Below are 24,626 nucleotides of genomic sequence, written 5' to 3'. Positions count from 1 at the left end.
TTTAGCCCCCTCGATCCGGCCGAACAAAAGCTGTTTAGGCATGCGGTGGCTGGGCATGCGGGCTACATGACCCAGCCAACGCAGCCTTGCCTGCCGGAGGAGCTCACTGATGGGACTTTGCCCAGATCTTTCAAGGACTTGTGAGCTCCTCACACAATCCAGCCTGGTTAAACCCAGGATGGATCGTAGGCAGGCCAGCCTAAATGTTTCCAACCGGCGAAGATGCTCCACTAGGGGGGTCCACGTTTCGCAAGCGTAGAGAAGGGAGGGAATGACCGTGGCCGAGAAGACCTGAAGCTTCGTGCGGAGCGACAGACCAGGTAGCTTCCACACAGCGTTACGCAACCGATGAAAAGATATTGCCGCTCGACTGATTCGGAGTGAGACCTCTGCTGATAAACTGGAGCCGGTCATGAGCACACTGCCCAGGTATGGGAAACTCTCTACTCTCTCCACAACTGCCCCATCACCGATTGGGAGTTGTGGGGGTGGAGTGCCCGATGGTACAAAATACCCAGGCAGGTGCTTAGTTTTGGTGGGGCTGATGGTAAGGCCCCACCTCTTAGTGGCACACTCCAGTCTCAGCAGCAGCGTCTCCAACTCCTCTTCTGAATGAGCAGCTATTACCAAATCATCGGCATACATAACGTGGTTGACCAATAGGGAGCCATCCCTTGATCGCACCCGGGCGTCGATCAGCCTCCCATTATATCTGTACCAAATGGTAATTCCCCCGGTACAGCTATTGAAGGCTTCACGAACTACGCAGTCGAAATAGATGTTAAATAATGTGGGAGCCAGAGGACATCCCTGTCGCACCCCAAGGTGTACAGGGAAAGGCTCCGACTCCCGGCCACGTAGTTTTACCCGGGCCCGCTCACCATCATGAAGGTCCTTAATGATCGTGAGCAGAGGGTCAGGGACTCCGAAAGCACGAAGAACAACCCAGAGCCCAGTCCTACTGATGGTATCATAGGCCTTGACCAGGTCAATAAAGCAGAGATGTAGGTCTTTTTGGAATTCCCTACACCTCTGCTGTAGCAGACGGACAGAAAATATGGCATCTGTGCAGGACCGCCCTTTCCTGAAACCGCATTGGGGCTCCACACACACAGACACACACACACAGACACACACACAGACACACACACAGACACATACACAGACACACACACAGACACACACACAGACACACACACACAGACACACACACAGACACACACACACACAGACACACACACACAGACACACACACACACAGACACACACACAGACACACACACACAGACACACACACAGACACACAGACACAGACACACACACAGACGCGTGATTCTCGTTGAACTCTCATTTCCTACTGCGCTCGGCTCAAAGTCCGCAGCCCACGCGAGTCCACGGCCACTCGCCCCCTCGTCCTCCTCCTGCTGCAGTTACCCCGCATAGCGTTACTCAGCACTCTCACCCCACACGGCCCATACCGCACATCAACCAGATAACCCCCCACCCCCACCACGTACTCCCCCGCGATGGTCTAATTAACTTTATATGGGCGGCTAAGCAGTCTACAACTACCCCTTGTAAAGATTGAAAATGAGGTCAATCATTGACCGAGCAATGAGCCAAGTCTTGGCTGAAACGCGTGCGCGACGACTTCTATGGACGTGCGTTGAACTTATTTCGCGCCGTGCGTAGCCAACCGAGCTCATGGGAGGTGCGGGGGAAGGACAACAAACGAAACACAAAAACAATTCTAAAGAAATTAGTTTTCAAAGACGTGACTGCTACGGGTGTTCGTCGCTACCCGCCGCCCGTTTGTCTGCAGTATATGTTTTGCGGTTCAATCGTCCCCCCCCGGCCGCCCCGGCAAATACCGCAGATGTATGCAATCACTATTTACCGTTAAATACGACCCGCCGTCTCTTTCGCGACAGACCACGGTTTTGTGCAGGAGTAGCGGACTGACAGACACTACTTTGCCAAATTTGAAACGTCACTCTCAAAGTACAGTACTGTATTTCATTTCAGAATTAGAATATGAATTTATCCAGGAGGAATCCGATGAGCTATGAAGCTTTTTTCCCACAGGATATCCAATACAGTAGCGGCAATGTCCCGTATAGTTGGAGGACGAATTCCCACCCTGGCGATCCCCTCGGGCCGTGATGCTTAACCTTCACTGCAGCCTTGTACCCGTTTGATTCTCGATCGTAAAAAATATATATAATGTTAATAAATACATAGATTGTATTAAACAAACTAGTTGCATCTTCTTGGTTCTTTCGGTAAAGTCACGTAGAAGGGAAGTAATAAAATAATAAAAATAATAAAAATAAAACATAATAAAATGAAATATTATGTTTTATTTTTATTATTTTATTACTTCCCTTCTACGTGACTTTACCGAAAGAACCAAGAAGATGAATCCCTGCAGTCACGAAAGCTTTAAATCGAAATTTAAACTAGTTGCACTTACGTGCCCGTACTTAATTTGTGTTTTCGATGATTCCCCTTCGAACAAAAATCTGGCCACATCTCGCACCCCCACAAAGGGCATCCCGCACGCCCAGGGAGTGGCGCATGCACCCCAGGTGAAGATGAATAAGAAGCACCGCGTTAGGAGTCAGAGACCGTGCCCTGACACGTCTCGATATGCGTTAGGGGCGAATGCGCGCGTGTTACGTAAGCAGAACTCCACACGTAGAAAAGGTGCGTTTCATCCCATCGGCTAATTGGCTTCCCATGCCTAACAGGTCTTATAGGTTACCGCAGGGTTACCTTAGGAGTAGCAGAGGCCGGTGGGTGAACGTCGCTCGTTGTAGTGTACATTGTCTTCCGTGTATGCTCGCCGTTTTCACGAAGCCACACTGAGCCATTGGGTGGTGAAGTATGGTCAAACAGCCCCCTCCCTCCCCCAGCCACGACCTGGGGGCCCTTATCTAGCAGTGGAGTAATGCGAACCTGCTGTGCGCGTTCGCATGCAAAGACAAAGATCTCCCTAAAGGATTAACAGACTGTTAGGGCAAGTGCTGTTAGCGAGTAGCAGCTATGAGGGCCGGCACGGCACACGAGGGGGTGGGCGGCCAGCACCACGCCCGGCCGCCTTTGTCTCCCCAGTGCTAGCGATGTTTAACGCGTTGCTGGTGTTGGCCTTGAGCGGGAATCAAACTCGAGTCGCCGGGTTCGTAGCGCATCGCGCTAATCGCTCCACCCCGCTCCACGCACTGACACCCTTCACGACCATACCACAATAGGCCGACGTTTCAGGTGATGGCCTTTTCTCCAGGGCAGAATATAAGGGGGCAAACTAGAACGGTTTTGCGTGTGGGCCGACTCAGCCGGTCATCTCGTCGAGGTCGCTACATTCACGACTGCCGCCTTCGGCGCTCCTGAGCAGAAAAACAAACAACGGTGACCCTTCTCCACTCGCTCGCGAGAGACGTCAACAGCCGCGTGACGACAGCTCTCGCTCAACTGCGCATCGTCTCCTGTTTACTGCCCCTGAGTCAGCGGTGGAAATTCCACATTCCTATGGCGGGGTGGGGGACGGTTCAAGTCTACCCATAAGAGAACAACCAATGTTTAAACACGAGGAGGATGTAGTAACTCGTAATGTCAGCCGTTCGTTTGTTCTATGACGTCTCGCCCTTCCTCTCTTACTCGTTCTGTACCTTTGGCTCTTGAACAACAATATAACATCCTTGACAACAACCACAAAAGAGAACAACCAATGTTGACTTCCCACACCCACACAGTGGTACTCATTTGTTTGTATCAACCGCGGAGGGATGGATGATGAGCTGAGTCAACCCTCACCCAGGAGTCGAACTCGCGGCTTTCCTGTCCCAGCCCGGACCCGCTCGCCACGTGGGGGGCGCGAACGCGCGCACGTGGGGGGGGGGGGGTGTGGGTGACCGGCCGGCCGACTGGGTGGGTGGGTGACCGGCTGGGGGGGTGACCGGCCGGCCGGCTGGGTGGGTGACCGGCTGGGGGGGTGACCGGCCGGCCGGCTGGGTGGGTGGGTGGCATCCGAGACGCGCAGCACGCGAAGCTCCCTTACCCCGCTGTAGTTCGATCCGTGGCGCTTCAGCAGCAGCAGCTGCTGCCCATTGTCAGACCCCGAGGGGCTCCCCAGGGGCACGCGGACGCGACCCACGCGCGCGCGCGCTCTGCGTCTGAGTCGAGGAAGCGACGCGCGCCTTGGGTGGGTAGGGGGGGAGGGAGAGAGGGCGGGGGGCGGGTGGCGCTTTTTACCTGGAGCAGCGGACCCAGGGGGAGGGGCCCGGGGGAGGGGGGGGAGTCGCCCCGGGGGAGGGGGCGGGGGAAGGAACTCGTGATGGTGATGCTACTGAGGATGCTGATGTTGGTGGTGATTTGTAAGTGCTGTTGGTGGTGCTGGTGATAGTGCACCTGGCCTGGCACAGGCGCCGTGGTGACGTCACCGCCACTTAGTGGTGAATGACGGCTGCTGTTGTTGTTGGTGCTGCTGCACTATCAACCCGGCGATCAGAGTTCGATTCATGCTCACGACCCACATCGGTAACGAATATCTGCACCTGGGCCTCCCTTAGGTCAACTCAGTCTCAAATGAGTACCTGGTACGGTGTGTAAACATCGTCGGTAGGGAGACAAAGGCGGTCGGGCGGTGGTGCTGGCCACCCACCCCCTCGTGTGTAGTACCGGTCTTCATCGGTGCTCGTTTTAATAACACTTGCCCCAAAAGTCGGTTAAGGCTATATGGGACATATTTATCTTTGTACTGATGGTGCTTGTGATGGTGATGATGGTGGTGACAATAACGATGGTGGTCGACGTGATAATAAAGAAGATATGGTGTTGGATGTGGTGTGGTGGGGTTGGTGATTAATAGCGATGGTGGTGGCGATGATGGTAGTGGTGATAAAACTACTGCCGCTGATGGTGGTGATTGGGGTAGTCGTGATGATGGTGGCGGCGGTAGTGATTATAGGGGGGAAGGGGTGGATGTCTTATGGGAATACACCGTTACAGGGGCAAACCGTATCGGCAAGTTTCGTTTAAGGCTAAGTCAACTTAGAGGTTGACCAAAACCGGTTCCGATAATCGCTACCGGTTAGCCGTGAGCGGGAATCGAACTCTGTGTGCCGGGTTCGCAGCGCAGCGCGCTCACCGCCACCACCATACAAAGCCAAATACAAAGATCCCCCGTATAGACAAACATGCTTTTGGGGCAAGTGCTGTTCGTGAGTAGCACCAATGAAGGCCGGCACGGCACCCGAGGGGGTGGGTGACCAACACCACGCCCGGTCAGAATCGCCGCTGCCTCCCTCGTGGCGATGTTTGCCCACCGCCCCAGGTACTCATTCGATGCTGAGTCGACCGAGGGAAGGTTCAGCATCGGCTCAGACAATCGTCACTGGTTCATAGCGAAGCGCGCTAACTACAGCGCCACCGCTCCCCACACACACACAGCGACCACACGCGTCCCAGCACACCCCCATCCCCGCCCCCCCTGCCCCCCCCCCAACTCGTAGCCCCCCAGGGCTCTCACTCAACCGGCTGCACCGCAAAAGCCGCGCTCAGCAGTCACGACCATCGCGGCAATTACGACAGAGCCGTGGCAGCATTCCTGTGTCTCTCATAGCACGCACACAGCACACACACAGCACACACACAGCACGCATACAGCACGCACACAGCACGCACACAGCACGCATAGCACGCACACAGCACGCACAGCACACACACAGCACACACACACAGCACACAGCACGCACACACAACGGATAGCACGCACACAGCCCGCACACAGCACGCACACAGCACGCACAGCACACACACAGCACACACAGCACACACAGCACACACACACATAGCACGCACACAGCACGCACACCACGCACACGGCACGCACACAGCACACACAGAGCACTCACACAGCACGCATAGCACGCACACAGCACACACAGCACGCACACAGCACACACATAGCACGCACACATCACGCATAGCACGCACACAACACACACAGAGCACTCACACAGCACGCATAGCACGCACACAGCACGCGCAGCAAACACACAGCACACACACAGCACACACACACACACAGCACGCACACAGCACGCACACCACGCACACGGCACGCACACAGCACACACAGAGCACTCACACAGCACACACACAGCGCGCACACACAGCACACACACAGCACGCACACAGCACACACAGCACACACAGCACACACACAGCACACACAGCACACACACAGCACACACACAGCACACACAGCACACACACACAGCACGCACACAGCACGCACACAGCACGCACACAGCACACACAGCACACACACAGCACACACAGCACACACACAGCACACACACTACGCACACAGCACGCACACAGCACGCACAGCACACACACAGCACACACAGCACGCACACAGCACGCACACAGCACACACAGCACGCACACAGCACACACAGCACACACACAGCACACACAGCACACACAGCACGCACACAGCACGCACACAGCACACACAGCACACACACAGCACACACAGCACACACACGGCACATGCACGCACACAGCACACACAGCACGCACACAGCACACAGCACGCACACAGCACGCACACAGCACACACACAGCACACACACAGCACACACACAGCACACAGCACACACACAGCACACACACAGCACGCACACAGCACACACACAGCACACACAGCACGCACAGCACACACAGCACACACACAGCACACACACAGCACACACACAGCACGCACACAGCACACACAGCACGCACACAGCACACACACAGCACACACACAGCACACACACAGCACACACAGCACGCACAGCACACACACAGCACACACACAGCACACACACAGCACACAGCACACACACAGCACACACAGCACACACACAGCACGCACACAGCACACACACAGCACACACAGCACGCACAGCACACACAGCACACACACAGCACACACACAGCACACACACAGCACGCACACAGCACACACAGCACGCACACAGCACACACACAGCACACACACAGCACACACACAGCACACACAGCACGCACAGCACACACAGCACGCACACAGCACACACAGCACGCACACAGCACGCACACACCACACACACAGCACACACACAGCACACACACAGCACACACACAGCACACACAGCACGCACGGCACACACAGCACACACACAGCACACACAGCACACACAGCACACAGCACGCACACAGCACACACAGCACACACACAGCACACACAGCACACACACGGCACACGCACGCACACAGCACACACAGCACGCACACAGCACACACAGCACACAGCACGCACACAGCACGCACACAGCACACACAGCACGCACACAGCACACACACAGCACACACACAGCACACACAGCACGCACAGCACACACAGCACACACACAGCACACACAGCACACACACAGCACACACACAGCACGCACACAGCACACACAGCACACACAGCACACACAGCACGCACAGCACACACACAGCACACACACAGCACGCACACAGCACACACAGCACGCACACAGCACACACACAGCACACACACAGCACGCACAGCACACACAGCACGCACACAGCACACACACAGCACACACACAGCACGCACAGCACGCACAGCACACACACAGCACGCACAGCACGCACAGCACACACACAGCACACACACAGCACGCACAGCACGCACAGCACACACACAGCGCACGCACAGCACACACACAGCACACACACAGCACACACAGCACGCACAGCACACACAGCACACACACAGCACGCACAGCACGCACAGCACGCACACAGCACACACACAGCACGCACAGCACGCACAGCACACACACAGCACACACACAGCACACACACAGCACACACATCACACACAGCACGCACACAGCACACACACAGCACACACAGCACGCACAGCACACACAGCACGCACACAGCACACACACGGCACGCATACGGCGCAGAGCGGCAGCGCACACGACGGGGTGGGTGGCCAGCACCATGCCCGGCCGCCTTTGTCTCCCCAATGACGATGTTAACACACCACACCAGGTACTCATTTGAGGATGCATCGACCTAGGGGAGGCCCAGGACCAGTGCAGATAAATTATATAATCGTCACTGGTGTTGGTCGCTGAGTTCATCCTGCAGCGCACGGACCGCTCGCCTACAAGCAACGACCCCCCCCCCCCCGTATAGCCGTAACAGACGGATGGAGCAAGTGATGTTAGCGAGCACCAATGAAGGCCAATACGCCACGCCCGGCCACCTTTATCTCCCTGGTGGCGATGATTACACACCGCACCAGGTACTCATTTGAGGCTGAGTCAACCTTGTGAGCGGGAATCGAACTCGGATTGCCGGGTTCTCAGCGCAGCACGCTAACTGCTGCACTACCGCTCCCTCACCCACTCACTCACCCACTCACTCATCCACACACTCACTTACTCACCCACATACTCACCCACATACTCACTCACCCACTCACTCACCCACTCACTCATCCACCCACCCACTCATTCACCCACACACTCATTCTCTCACCCACCCACTCATCCTCCCACTCACAATCACCACTGATCTTGCTGCGTATTCCCTCACACTGGTCGACTTTGCAATTTCCTCCCGACGACTCTTCCCTCCCCAGCTCTGACAATAACATCCCCAGCTCAATTCAGTTATACTCTCAATCTACTTACGACTGCTTTGATGATGGAGCTGCTTGTTGCTGGCCGCTTGGCGTTTCGGGAGGTTGATACCCCGTGCTCAGCAACTCGTATTACAAATAAATACTTACATTTGCGCCCGCACCGACTTCTGGGAGCGCAACGTTTCAGCAGCATTGGTTAAACACAAGCAAAACCCTGGGCTGGTTTCGACATTCAATGTCTCATCGGCAGAGTCAGGCTCGCTTTGAACCAATGCTGGTGAATTGCCAGATGTTTAAAGGCAAGGGCCCTCTTATCGGTTCGAGATATGGATCGTAGCTTGACACAGCACTATATAACACACCACGCAGACTAACCATTAGCGTCGTTGTAAACAGGAGTCGATTGTCCTGGAGCATGCGCGCGTGTGCGTGTGTGCTTCTGTGTGGCTGTGCGTGTGTGTAGTTGTCTTCATGTAGCTCGCTTCGATACGAACCCGGCGACCCGACTCATCTGAATCAGTCCTTGGGCTCCACCTACGTGGACTCAACCTCGAATAAGTACCTGGTGCAGGGTGAAAACACCCAGCACCGGGGAGACAAAGGCGGCCGGGCGTGGTGTTGGCACACTCACCCCCTTGTCTGCCCTGCCGGCCTTGAGAAGGTGCTCGCTAACAGCACTTGCCCCAAGAGTTTTGAAAAGGCTGCATGGGGTATCTGTTTCTTTGTGTTTGTGTTTGCTGTCTGCATACGCAGTGTGTCTGTGTGCAAGTCATAACTTGCCCTGTGTCTCCTGTAAGTTTGGAAACGTAATGTAAAGTGCACAGCCCCCCTTGTCAATCCACTGCTAGATGGAAGGTTGGTCATGGGGGGCTGTTTGACCATGCTTCACCACGCGGGCCAGTGTGGGTGTGGGGGGGAGACCCAGGACCGGTTTAGATGTCACTCGACATTCATGTTGTTAGCGCTAACCACTGCGGCCACCGCTCCACCCCGATGCAATGGGGACATGTAAAAGAATGAGCTTTGACTTTTTAAAATAAAATAATCATTTATTAACACTGTACTTCCTCATGTTTTATTATATTAATAAAAATACACTCACTCGTTTCTTCAGTCAACCACGGCACTTGAGCAACCGCCCTCCTCGTCCAGTCACGTGCGAAACGGAAGGCGTCCGCTAAGTAACGACCACCAGAGGAGACGGAGCGGTGAAATCAATTCGAGTGTCCGTGTGGATCCTCACATCAGATCTTGTGGGGGTCTTTATCCAGCAGTGGAGATATCTTCTTGGTTCTTTCGGTATAATCACGTAGAAGGAAATAATAAAATAATAAAAATTAAACATAATAAAATAATTTTCACGACGTTTCGGCCACAACGCAAGCAGCCGTCCTGCGTTGTGACCGAAACGTCGTGAGAATTATTTTATTATGTTTTATTTGTATTATTTTATTATTTCCTTCTACGTGACTATACCGAAAGAACCAAGAAGATGAATCCCTGCAGTCACGAAAGCTTTAAATCGAAATCAGTGGAGAGATGTCAACGACCTCGCCTGGTATACAAGAAGTTGTGGGTTTGAACCCAACCCTGACGTCTGTATATTTGGAATTTGCATGTTCACCCCGTGGTAGTTGCGTGGATTTTTCTTCAGGTCCTCCGGGTTTTCCCTCCACATTTAGAATCAACATCACCACGCGTTTCGAGTATGTGTCTGCTGCTTTAAATGTCCACACCATGATAAGCCACTTCGTTGAGGTATCATTTGTGATGGTAAGACCACTTCTGAAAAATAGCTATATAGCTCAGTGGCCTCTACCTGGGAAAATAAAAGGTAAAATAAAAAGATAGTAGTTTTTTTTTTATCGACCTTGGTCTATGATGATGGTCACATTGATGATGGCCAGGGACCAATGGGAACACACCATGAGCAATGTTTGACCTTTGACATTTATGTCAAAAACACCCGTGACCCCAAACCTTACCATGTTTACGTCCTCACGGGGCATTACAAATTCCTGGACTCTCTGCTCTTGCCTAGAACGTGTTCTGAGTTTGACAATGGGGTGTTTTAAAATTCATTTAGAAATATCCGATCACAGTGTTAGGGGAACATGTGCGTGTGGTGTATTCGATTCTTGAAAGGAGTTGGGGGACTGAAACAATAAAATCTCATCATAATATTAAGTACATTATTTATTACAAGATGCATTATAAAATAATTGTAATCGTGATCATTAACATTCTGATATGAATTATGTATAATGTTAATTGTAATATAATATAATGATGAATAATGATTAGAGATGACCACTCAGAGGTGCCAGGAGGAGGGGGAGGACCACAGACACAAGCTGTGAGGCAGCAGCAGCCACGCCGTGGTGAGGAGCCGCCGCTCCCAACAATTGCCCAAGCTCTGCGCTCCTCTATATATATCAAAGTCGTATCGGCCGATTAACGAGTGTTTACCACATCTGGGAATAAACCGAAGCACCCGGAGAAAAGCCACGTGTTCGAGGATCCCATACAGACGCAACAAATACAGAGTTGCAACTTGGCAGTACCGTCTTCTCCTGGCAGAGCCGGGCCCGCTACGGACGGCTCCGCCTCAACATGCACGGGGAAGGAGCGGAGTTTCACAGCGTCTGTGTGTGATCCGCCAACCCGTGACGACACGCGGCTGGGTCTTCTGCGGTGGCGAGATGTTAACTCCATCGCCTGGTATACAGGAGGCCATGGGAATCGATCCCGACCCTGACGCCGGTTGTATATTTGGAGTTTGCATGTCTCTCTCTCTCTCTTTATTCACGTGGTCGCGTGAATTTTTCTCCAGGTCCTCCTGTTTTTTCCCTCCACATTTAGAATCAACACGCGTTTAGATCAGTTGGCTGCTAGACATTTCCACGTTGGGCTATCATTTGTGATCGCCAGGTCGCTTCCTAAAAAGAGCTACACCGCTCAGTGGGCCTTACCTGGTGAAATAAAACAAAGTTAATCGTTTAAGAGTCTGAGCATTCAGATGAGACTTAACATGAGCGAACGTGGTCGTATTGGGGGATCAGAACGACACTCGGAAGGAACAACAACAACAACAGCAACAACAACAACAACACATGCAATATTATCAGAGCACGTTTGTTTGCACGCTTTGCCACAAGTACGTGTGGTTCTTGCAGACTTGACACTTGTTTATTTTTGATATTTCCAGAAAGGGTCAAACTTATACTCATTTTTTTCATCGCGGCGGTTGGGGGGGGGGGGTATTTAACCATACTTCACCTTGGTTGGTCAGCGTTGTCTCTCTAATCGGTGAATTATTGGAGTTGGTGGTGCCAGAAACAAACGTTCATGACGACATCACCCGCGCGCCGACGTCAGCCGAGAGCCGTGACGGTGGGCACCTGAGCTCGGGTCGGCCCGGTTCAGAGCGCGAGGCGTCGCGCTAACCACTGCACCACCGCTCCCCTCTGCTGGCTCCTCACTCGCTCGCTCACTGTACACTGGGCGAGGGCACTGTATCGTGGAATTTACGTCGCGCCTTTGAGGGCTGCATTTGGGCGTGGGTGGTGGAGGAGATGGAGGTGGTTGGTTCTGGTGGATTTGGGGGGGAGCGGTGGCGCAACGGTTAGCGCGCTGCGCTACGAACCCGGCCACCCGAGTTTGATTCTCGCTCACCAGTGGCAACACCAATAGGCGATTATCTGAACCGGTCCTGGGCCTCCCCTAGGTCGACTCAATCTCCAAATGAGTACCTGGTGCGGTGTGTAAAAAACATCGCCACTAGGGAGAGACAAAGGCGGGCGGGCGTGGTGCTGGCTGGCCACCCACCCCACATCGTGCGCCGTGCCGGCCTTCAAAGGAGCTACTCGCTAAGAGCACTTGCCCCAACAGTCCGTACAGGCTATACGGGGGATCTTTGTCTTTGGTGATGGATGTGGCGGTGGCCGCACCTCTGGCGTGCTTGGTGATTAGGGGCTATTACGCGTCCTACACTCCTCAGTGTCATCGCGAGCGATGGCTCTCCCGTGTGCTTTGGGTTGCACCCACGGGAGATTTGGTGTGGCGGGGGGGGGCTGTTACATATTTGGGGGGGGGGCTCTTTGCACGTTCACTTCCTTCCCTCGCCTGTTTTGTGATTTAGTTTTGTTCCCACCGCCGACGCCCGAGGAATGTCAAACGCTCCATTGTTACCCACCTGCGTTATTTCAGTCCTCTTATTTCGTTTTCTATGCATGGCATGGCATGGGTGGGTGGGTGGCAAAGGCAGCTGAACGTTGTGCAACGGGCACTCACGGTGATGCGACGGCTTTCATTACCCAAGGGGCGCCACGGTGTCGAGATGTTAACTACCTCGCCTGGGATGCGGGAAGTCGTGGGTCCGACCCTGACGCCTTTTCAATATTTGGAGTTTGCGTGTCTCTCTTCCGGTGGTCGCATGGGTTTTTTCCCCGAGTCCTCCAATTTTTCCCTCCACATTTAGAATCAACATCATGCTATTTAGAGTCTTTGACTGCTGGAAATGTTCACGTGATAAGCCACTTTTGTAGCCAGGTCGCTTGTCTGCAAAATAACTACAGCACAGTGGGCCTTACACTGGTCAAAGAATTACTCCTAGGATTCAACATCAGCAGCAGCCATGGTCACTCCACTGCTGGATGAATGCCTCTCCCTCCTGCCCCGCCCAACAACCCCCCGTGACCCCTCACGATCCTGCGATGAAATAATCCACACAGCGCCAGCTACACGCGAGCTGATTTCACCACTCCAGCTCCTCGACTAGACGTACCCTTTAGGACGCGTTCCATACCTTGGGCTGCCATTCCGTTATTAATCTTGCCCCTATAGCCGTGACGCCTGATGGCCGAGCTACCAGGCGGTCTATGAGAACACCTCCACACCTGCGATTAGCACGATTGGCTACGTACGGTGCGAACGAAGTTCAACGTACAGTACATACACGAGTTTAATCGTGTCACGAACCTGCGTTTGTTTTCTTGTGCGTGGCTTCCACTTTCTCTCTCTCCGTATCTCAGTGGAATCTAATCTGATTTATATTTAAAGCGAGAGTCCCTTCACTCAAGGCGCTTGACGTAGCTTAACAAAGCGGTGACAGAATGGAATGATTTCGATGGCAGTGGCGGTGCAAGTATTGAGGAATCGGTGCACGCATCGTACGTTGAACTTCTTTCGCACCGCACGTAGCCATAACGTGCTAACCGGAGGTGCGAGAGAGTGACGGCGATTGAGGGGTACTGACGGATCACGAAAGAGTAGAGGACGGGAAAGGAGTTGGAGGGGAGGGAAGGAAGAGGATGACCGATGGAGAAGAGGTGAGGATTTAAAAGAGGAACGGAAGGAGTTTAAGGAGGAGGAGGGGGGGGGGTGAATGTACAGGAGGAAGTTAACTCCTTGCGGCTTCTATTTGCTTCGGCGCGCACTTTGTCAACGTCCCTTTCGAGTGTCTCGGTTTCTCTTTCGTGACGCGCGCCGCGGGCCGCAGCGGTGGGGAAGCGTTTCGGGAAGCCCTACGCGTGTGCGCGATTTTTTTTCCTGGTTTTAAATCAAAATTCACCCCACCAGAGGGATTTTAATGGGTCGCAAATGTCGATTTTTTTATGTTGGAATTCAAAAGTGGATTCTCATTGCGTCAGATGGGTGCTCTGCAAGTAATTAAAATCATGTACTATAATTTCATGAACTTTTGTAATTTGTTATCCAAATTGCACATCTCGCAGTAATTTTGCATTTGTCTTTGAATTACATTCCGCCTATAAATTTGTTTGTATAATTGTGCCCATCCCTGCAAATAAATAAATGAGTACACAATCAAAGAGACGCAGTCCCCGCCATAGTGACGTGTAATTTCCAGCGATAGCTCAGGACCACCAACCAAGAGCGTCTCTGCTTTGCCAGAGTATACGTATTGTGTGTCTGGGCCTCCCCTAGATCGACTCAGCCACAAAGCGCGACCTATACCGTGACGCGTAAACATCCGCACAGAGGCGCCCGAGCGCGGCGCGTGACGCAGACTCACTCCGCCCACCGCGCGCGCAGCAGCAGCACCTGCCCCAGCAAAACAAAGACAAAGACTCCCCGTATAGCCTCAACAGACTGTTGGGGCAAGTGTAGTTAGCGAGCAACAGCGCCTATGAAGATCGGGCACGGCAAATAGGAGGGTGGGTGACCAGCCCCACGCCCGGCCGCCTTTGTCTCCCTGAGTGGCGCTGTTTACACACCCCCACCAGTCGACCTAGGGGAGGCCCAGGATCGGTTCAGATAATTATCGTCACCGATGTTGGCCGTGAGCGAGGAACGAACTTGAATTCCCCGGGTTCGTAGCGCTAACCGCTGCGCCACCGCTCCCCACCTGCCCCAGCATGCCACGGCTCCACGCGCGCGCACCGACGTGGCATAGTTTGGGTGTCCGTCTCATTCCTGTGATCAATTCATCCGGAATGCGCCCCCATCGCGTCCAGGATCCTGGGAAAGTGTTCCCCACCCGCCTTCGCACACCTGCACCGACCAGCGAGGTGAAGTATGGTCACATAACCCCCCACGACCCGCATGGCGTAAAGGGACTGCTTCGTCCAGCAGTGGATTGATAAAGAGCTGTACTGTACATTATTGTTACATTGTTATCATATGTACAATGTCTGTCTTTAATGTATATCGGTATGTGTATGTCTCGGTCTCTCGCCTTTCCCTCCATATGTGTGTCTCCCTGTCTCTCTTTGTTTTACGATCAAAGGAAACAAGAAGATGTTCGGTGTAGTCGGCACTTTGCTTCGTTCATCATTTTTTTATGCTTTGCTTTATGTAACCCCCCCCTATTTCACAATAGTTTTCCAGATCTGCTCTCCTTACCCCTTCCCTCTCTCTCTACCACCTCTCTCTACCACCCCTCTCTCTCTACCCCCTCTCTCTACCCCCCCCCTCTTTCTCTACCCCCTCTCTCCCTGTCCCTCTCAGCCGGTGTGCTCTAGTCCCCATTGAGTCTCTCACTCTGTCTCACCGCTCTCTCTCTCTCTGACTCCCTCCAGGTGTCCGTCATGACTTCTACCCGAGGCCACGCGCTGCGCACTGCTCTTGTGAGAGACCACGCCTAGGTTGGCATAGTTTTAGACTCACACACAGACACAAACATACACGCAACTACATGCGTACAAAGGTAAAGGTCCCCCATATACCCTGAACATACTGTTGGGGCAAGTGCTGTTATAGCGAACAACCATGAAGGCCGACACTGCCCACACGAGGGGGTGGCATGCTCACAACCACGCCCGGCCGCCTTTGTCTCCGCAGCGCTGATGTTTACACACAGCACCAGGTATTCATGTAGGGCTGAGTCGACCTAGGGGAGGCCCAGGACCGAGTCAGATATCACTCGCCACTGATGTTGGCCGTGGGCGGGAATATAACTCAGAAATGGTGGTGAGGGGCAAGGGCGAAGCTCAGTGTGCTCACCACTGCGCCACCGCTCCCCACCGCACACGCACGGCGTTCAAATGTTAATTCGTTTCAGTTGGCGGTCTTAATCTGTTGTGGACATTGCTACCAAAGTGGCACAAACTTTATCGACCGTGTCAGGGAAGAGCAGCTGAGTGAACCCTCGGACCCGAAGTGAATGCGTGTGTTCTGCTACAGCGCCACCTAGCGACACGCATAAACATTCGTGTTTAAGCTCCGTCGCTCTTATTCAGAAGCGACCTGGCCACAAATGACAGCTCAACGAGGTGGCTTATCACGTGGAACTTTATAGCAGCCACTTACTCTATCCATCTTAATTTGTACGGCGCCTTGATAAAAGCGTTTAAGAAACAATTAGCACATTTTACAGAAGTGTGATGGGACGAATTGATGGGCGTGCGTGAATATGATGATGATGCGTCAAATGAACGACACGAGTGACAATGAGTGGCTGATGATGAGTCAGTGTGATGGATGGGTAGGGAAGTTGGGAAAGGGGATGATGCTGTTCATGATGGGGAAGGGAGGCAGAAGAGGAGTTTGGATAAGCGAGGGATAACAAGCGAGTGTTTTAAGGAAAGAACGAAACATGGACGGTGAAGCTGATGGTTTGACGTGTATGGGCAGTTTGTTCCGGTGTAAGGGAGCCATAAGCGAAAAAGAACGGAATGGTGATTGGGCACAAGGAGGAGGGGAAAGAAACATGGGGACAGCAGCTAGGATTGTGAACGGAGAGGGCGAGAAGGAGGGTAGAAATATACATTCTCTAAACGAGTGATGTCCATTCTAAATGTGGAGGAGAAAACCAGAAGACACAGATAAAAGTCCCCGCGACCACGGGTAAAGAGACGTCACAAACTCCAAATATGCAACAGGCGTCAGGGTCGGGATCGAACACCACGACGTCCTTCATACCAGGCGAGGGAGTTAACATCTCGCCGCGGGGGCTGTAAGTTGCACGCGTGCGTGCGCTTGCCTTATACAGCACCTAACGGCTCTGTGCGACTCATGCAGTCCAACCTGCAGAAGGGGAATGCGGGCTCGGATGAACCTCACTTAGATCGGCGCTCATTCCAAACCTGGGGGGCGGGTTCGTAGCCAGCACAATGACCCGCACTTGTTTGTGGGTTTGGCCACGTGGGAGTTTGTTGCCAAATATCTTGTCATCAGCCCTCCACCACCCGACGAGATTGTCACTCGTCAAAAGATGAATTCAGCATCAGCCTACACGACGGACGCAGTTTTTGCCGTGAGCTCCAATCAGATGTAACGAGCTGTGTGCGTGTGTGGTGAAAGCACAATCAGCAATTGCCAGCCCACATCCTCGGAAACTGCTGATGGTTTTTGTATCATGCACAGAGGATGTGTGATGTGCCCGCATGTTTGTGTGGTTTGTAGAACTTCTATTTTTTCGGCCCGCAGGAATACTCTTCTGTTCTAGATTTGAAGCTTTCGCGACTGCAAGGATCCATACTCTTAGGTTTTTTCGGTAAAGTCACGTAGGTAATTTTTTTAAAATAAAAGTAGTAATAGAAATAAAATAAAATAATAAATCACGACGTTTCGGAGGCAACACAAGTCTCCGTCATCAGGTGGGACCGTCACAGCTAGATTTGCTGTATCAAGTGAGGCAAAGATTCCAAGATACAAGTTCTTAAATACAAGTTAAGGGGGGGAGGAGGGTGGGAGGAGCTTATCTGAGTGTTGTAGCCAATGAATGGAAAGTATTGGGGGGGGGCGGGGCTAAAAAAAAGAACAACAGGTAACATGCTAAAGGTGCACATGGTGCAAGAAGAGAACGACACTGCACATGTTGTTTTACCAAATGTTGGTGGCCATCCAAATACAAAAAAGGAGAGTGCTGTTAAACGCTGGGGATGTTAACACTCGGTAAAGTAGAATAGTACCTGTCAAATAAGATGGTCCAAAAATGTGTAGTTAATTTTTTTTTGCATGGTTAACAACATCTTTCCAATGATTACTCAGTTTGTACCCATCATCACGGTTGAAATTATGTCTGTGTTTGTATATCTGGATGGCTTCGTGTACAAACCTTTGATGGTAGCCAGAGGGTTTGCAAAGCACCTTGGTCTCGGAAAAAACAATTTCATGAGAGCCCACAGCGTTGTAGCAATGATCGGCAACGGCGGAAGACTCAATTTTGCCGTGTTTCAGATCTGACTTGTGCTCGCAGACACGATCATAGACATGACGTTTCGTTTCCCCAATGTAACAATCACCACAGCTGCAACTCAGTTTATAGACTCCAGGGTATTTCAAGTCAGGAATGACATCCTTCACAGATGGAATTAGATCACGGATTTTATGTACTGTACTGAATCGGACTTGGATCTTATGTTTGTTTAGAATTTTGGAGATATTTTTGGTCACGCCTGCTATGTTTGGCAACGTGATAGTTTTGATCGGAGTTGCATGTGGCTGTTTCTGTGTGGTGGGGGAAACAGCTTGGCGGATGGTGCGGTCAGTCCCATTGACTGCAGCCGCACCTTTACATCAGCCGCACCTTTACAACTTTTGGAACCTCCGAGTTCAACCAGTCTACACAACAAAGACTCATTCCTAGCAGCGTGCTTCAGCCGCACCGAACCTCACAATAATAATATCCAGGGCCTGCCTTGGCTCCTCCCACCCTCAACCAGTATATATACAAGGATTGTTTTCTTTGAATTTCTCTCACTTGATACAGCTATCGTGCTGTGACGGTTCCACCTGAAGACAGAAGCTTGTGTTGCCTCCGAAACGTCGTGATTTTTATTTTATTTTTTATTTTACTTCATTAATTTTTATTTGTATTTTTTACCTACGTGACTTTACCGACAAAACCTAAAAATATGAATCCTTGCAGTCACGAAAGCTTCAAATCTAGAACCTCTTCTGTACTTAACTCAGCTCAACTGGTATCAATTAATGGCATCTCACTATCCCCCAGGTGATTTGCTCGTTAGTTTCGATGTAGTTTATTTGTTCAACAAAGTTCCTGTGCCCGATACCATTACAATCATTGAAGATTTGGTCCAACAAGGATTGAATGGCTACATCATTGGACCTCCTTTGCCAGTACCAAAACATGAAAATAGGTTTTCCCCTTTTTTCTGGCAACAAACAGGTGTTGAGATGTTAAAACACCAAACTGAAACCTTTTACAAGGAATCATGTCTGCATTAACCACAATACTTGTGGTCAGAATACAAAAAAAAAACATACTCTGATAATATTTGCTTTGTCTTTGAAACTGATTGGTCCACACCAGAGACAGCTTTCTTTTTAGCCTCGTCTCAAAACGGTGTTAGACCAGAGGACGCCAAAAGGCATACAGCACAAAGACAATACACTATCAAAGTAATGAGAGCTCGGGGTGGAGCAGCTACATCATGGGACCTCCTTTGCCAGTACCAATAATAAAAATATAATTTTTGTTATTTGTTCTATCTACGTGGCTTTACATAAAGACCCAAAGAATCAAAATTAAAAAAAACTACGACGCTTCGATCGCAACACAAGCGGTTGTCTTCAAGAAAAAGGGAGTTAGCTTCCAAAGGCAAACTATTTATAAGGATTTGAAATGGGTGAAGCCCAAATCAGCAGCCAATGTCAATGCAAGTGGTGGCAGCCAACCCGACAGTGATTGGTTTTCGACCAATCAAAGGGCTGCCAGGTGAAAATTAGCCGCAACCTCTCATTGACATCTCTAATTAACATGCTCATTTTGTGTTTTTTTTTTGCTGCAAAGTATGACCTGTGTTTTGATTTAGTGTGCTGATCTTAAGTGTGCATTGCAAAATTACGATACTCCGACTGATGTTCCTGTTGTTGTGGAGTGACTCATGCAGCCAGCTATGGCTGCAGGGTTTTGGTAGTGCATGTTGTTCATGTCGTTTATTGTGAAAATTCCGTCACAGTTCCTATGATCACCGTTTCATTGCTTTCATGGCTTTATTTTGGTGATTTCGAAAAGTTTTTTGGTTTGGCCATGTTTGTTTGTTGTAGTACGGAGTAAGACTGTTGGCCTTAATCTAAGTTGTCTTGTGGTTGTTGTTGTTGTTTGACTTGCATCCTACTGGGCTTTTTGCACACAGCGTTGGTGTACGGTGTTTTTTCTGCAATATTTTTCAGTCTTTTCTTGGATTTTCTGTTTGCACTTAGTCACATATTCACTTTAAGATGTTTTCTTGTTCATGTTTTTTGTTTGTTGCGGTTGCCCCCGATTCAAGAGCCGAATGGCTCACAGGGCTATACCTAATAAATGAACTTGAACTTGGTAAGGATGCAAGCCCCCCGGTAGACTCCCCCTGGAACTCTACAGAGCAGCAACGTCCCACTGGGCTCAGCTGGTTTGGGGGCGCCTGGGGATTCCCCAGGAAGAGCTCGAGTCTGAAAGGGAGGTCTGGACCCCCCCCCCTACTCATCATGCTTCCGCCGCGACCCTCCCCAGGACAAGCGGATTGAGAAACGAACGAGAAACGAGCGAATAATTATAAAGTGACACGAAACTCTAAATAATGATGATTAGCGTCGTCGTGGGGAACGCGTTCTGCTCCAAGCGTCCTGTGGAGAATGTGCAACGCATGCTCGAGTTACTGTCTTCCAGTCTGCGTGCTTTCTGGGGTGTGGCGAGCGTGTTCTGTAGTCACCTTCCACAGTGTCCACGCTCCGTTGCCTTTCAACTTAAACCCGCGGTCCTTGAAACACCGCCTTGCGAAAGGCCGATTAAGCGAGGCAGGCGAACTCTGATCCCATCAGTGCAGGGAACTTGACGGCACGGAATAAAATCTGCACGGCTGGCAAACGTGCAACCGCTTACACATAAAATGTGTTTAGGGTAAATAATATGAATAAACCCATGTTCCTGAATTTACAGGAAATGCTGATGGGGTTTGCGTGTTTTTTTCTTCTTTGAAACTCGTGTGGGTTTTTTTTTCCGGCCTGCGCTATTATTCTGCTGTGATGAGGTTTTCTCGGTGTTTACAGATTCTATTATTCTCAGCATTGGCCCAGCAAAATTAGCCTCAAAAGTGTGGGACGTGGAGACTCCACACATACAGTTCCCAAAGGTCGACTTTGTCCCCCATGATATTCGGTGACCATACCGAGCTATTTCGCTCAGTGGGCCTTACCTGGTAAAATAAACAGTAATTTTTTTTACATTCAACTCAACGAAGCGTGGCGAGAGCTCTGTGCAAATCTGGCTTCCCAGCAGCGTAGGAATTCAATGGGGTGGGGTACGACGATGTCCTCCCACTCCCCCCCCATCTCCGAAGCTCGGCGCCTGGGGCCCCCCGAAGACGTGGGCTCCCCCCCCCCCCCAGGCCCACCCACCCCCGATCGCAGTTCCACTAAAACTATTCAACTTAACTAGGTTCATCTTACCAGGTTAGGCCCACTGAGCTATACGTTGTTTTTTTTAGAAGACACCTGCGTTCTAATCTCTGTGTTACTATGGCTGTCAGTCTGTGACATTCACAGTAATACCCCAGTTTACGTATTTTTGAGAAGCGACCTGACCACAACCAAGTGGCTTATCACGTGGAAATACATCGCAGCGAAATACTCTAAACGCAAGTTTCTAAATGTGGAGGGAAAACCTGGACGACGCGGAGATAAAACCACGCGACCACGAGGAGAAGATGCCAACTCCCAATATATAGGCGTCAGGGTCGGGATCAAACCCACGACCTCCTGTATACCAGGCGAGGTAGTTAACATCTCCTCGCCACCGTGGCGCTGTGGCTGGAGTCTGCACTACCTGCACGCTGCAGCCACAGCCGCTGCAAGCCGCCTCAGGCGCGCGTGGCGAGGCGTGACGAGCTGAGCGCGTCTCGGGGATTGGGGGCCCGGAGCGCGGAATGACGCGCCGCGATAGGAAAGATGTTTGTAGTGATGCAAGGCATTTACTGAACATCTCTGACAAAGTGCCTTATAGCTCATTGGATTCCTGCATTATCAATAAATATTCTGATGCTGACAACGCCACGTATCGCTCACGCAGGAAGGATCGGGGCGGGCACACGCACGCACGTGCATGAGCCTATAAAAAAGTTAAACTATTATAATTGTAAAACTAATAGAAAGTTAAACTAATTGTGATTTTACCAGGTAAGGCCCACTGAGCGATGTAGCTTTTTTTCAGAAGTGACACGGCCACAAATGATAGCTCGACGAAGTGGCTCATCACGTAGAAATGTATAGCAGCTAAAAACTCTCAACGAGTGATGTTGAATATAAATGTGGAGGGAAAACCGGAGGACCACTGGTGTTGGACCAGATGACGCCAAAAGACTAGGCTCTAAGAAAAGCCGTCTCGGGTGTGGACCAATCAATTTCAAGGACAGTGCATATCATTATCAGAGTTGTCTCTTTTTGTTTGCATTTTGACTGCTTGTGTTGTGGTTATTGCAAACATGATCCCTTGTATAAAGGCGTCAGGTTTGGTGCCAGATAAAAGGGTAAAAACCTCTTACTATAACAAGTAGAGCCATTTTTTTCGAATTCAAAAGCCGCAATGCGTGTGATGAATTCGAGACGGCGGTTCGTTAGAAACAACGTCACGAAGCAGTCCTTTAAAGAGCCGCACGCGACTCTGTAGCCGCAGGTTTGCCGACTCTGGGTCATTCATGTCGACCCTGGGTCACTCATGTCGACCCTGGGTCATTCATGTCGACCCTGGGTCACTCATGTCGACCGTGGGTCACTCATGTCGACCCTGGGTCACTCATGTCGACCCTGGGTCACTCATGTCGACCCTGGGTCACTCATGTCGACCCTGGGTCATTCATGTCGACCCTTGGTCATTCATGTCGACCCTGGGTCACTCATGTCGACCCTGGGTCACTCATGTCGACCCTGGGTCACTCATGTCGACCCTGGGTCACTCATGTCGACCCTTGGTCATTCATGTCGACCGTGGGTCACTCATGTCGACCCTGGGTCACTCATGTCGACCCTGGGTCACTCATGTCGACCCTGGGTCACTCATGTCGACCCTGGGTCACTCATGTCGACCCTGGGTCACTCATGTCGACCCTGGGTCATTCATGTCGACCCTGGGTCACTCATGTCGACCCTGGGTCACTCATGTCGACCCTGGGTCACTCATGTCGACCCTGGGTCATTCATGTCGACCCTGGGTCACTCATGTCGACCCTGGGTCACTCATGTCGACCCTGGGTCACTCATGTCGACCCTGGGTCACTCATGTCGACCCTGGGTCATTCATGTCGACCCTGGGTCACTCATGTCGACCCTGGGTCACTCATGTCGACCCTGGGTCACTCATGTCGAGACTGGGTCACTCATGTCGACCCTGGGTCACTCATGTCGACCCTGGGTCACTCATGTCGACCCTGGGTCATTCATGTCGACCCTGGGTCACTCATGTCGACCCTGGGTCACTCATGTCGACCCTGGGTCACTCATGTCGACCCTGGGTCACTCATGTCGACCCTGGGTCATTCATGTCGACCCTGGGTCACTCATGTCGACCCTGGGTCACTCATGTCGACCCTGGGTCACTCATGTCGACCCTGGGTCACTCATGTCGACCCTGGGTCACTCATGTCGACCCTGGGTCACTCATGTCGACCCTGGGTCACTCATGTCGACCCTTGGTCATTCATGTCGAACCTTGGTCACTCATGTGGAAGGGCAGATGGGGAAGGGCTGATGGGGAAGGGCTGCCCCCTCGTGTGCAAAGCCGGTCAGATCAGAATGTGTATTCGTCCTGGAGAGATCCGACCAGCGATGCAGCTATCATTCACAGATGTCCAGGAGTTCACAGATGGCCAGTAGATGAAGACACAGTATCGCAGAAGCAGTTTTGTGATGTAATTATGCAATTACCAGGCATGGTGATATGTTAACTACCTCGCCTGGTAGACAGGAGGTCGGGGTTTTGATGCTGATCCTAACGCCTGCATATATTATGGAGTTGATATGTTCTCCCTGGGGTCGTGTGGATTTTTCTCCGGTTTTTCTCTCCACACTTATAAACAAACGTTTAGAGTATCTGGCTGCTACAAATGTGCACGTGATGTGCCACTTGGTTGAGCTATAATTTGTGAGAACCAGGTCGCTTCTGGAAAATAGCTATGTAGTAGCTCAGTGGGCCTCACCTGGTCAAATAAAAATAGAGACAATTGTTAAATACGGCAAAACTCGATATACGGAATTTTGGTTTAGGCACAAATTTCAGGCACTACCAGTTCCGTATATCGAGGGATGTCCGTTATCTCCATATACTGTATACAAAAGGCAAAGTTGTGATTATGTGTCTGTTCAAAATGTTTAGCGTACTTCCAGACATGCAACAAACGTGCAATTTGCCATGTAGGTACTTTCCAGACTGTACACCATGCAGAAATTATAAAAATACACTTTTTTTGGGAGGGGGAGCTCAATAATGCATATATTTTTTGCACGACAAGTGAGCTGTGACGTCAAA

The 24,626-nt window shown here is 51.4% G+C and overlaps 1 protein-coding gene across 1 annotated transcript in view; it reads right to left on the bottom strand.

The window, feature by feature from the left end:
* Positions 1–4,204, bottom strand: part of LOC144730886 (uncharacterized) — a 29,695-nt gene extending 25,491 nt beyond the window's left edge. The window contains exon 1 of the mRNA XM_078611690.1: positions 4,058–4,204. The gene's annotated coding sequence lies outside the window, so the exon portion shown is untranslated. The remainder of the gene's footprint in view (positions 1–4,057) is intronic.
* Positions 4,205–24,626: the final 20,422 nt, after the last annotated feature.

This window comes from Lampetra planeri, chromosome 37 (genome assembly GCF_965212315.1).
Source record: "Lampetra planeri chromosome 37, kcLamPlan1.2.h2, whole genome shotgun sequence".
Classification (NCBI taxonomy): domain Eukaryota; kingdom Metazoa; phylum Chordata; class Hyperoartia; order Petromyzontiformes; family Petromyzontidae; genus Lampetra; species Lampetra planeri.
Note: the sequence above shows the minus strand (reverse complement) of the source record. Positions and strands in the feature narration are given on the sequence as shown.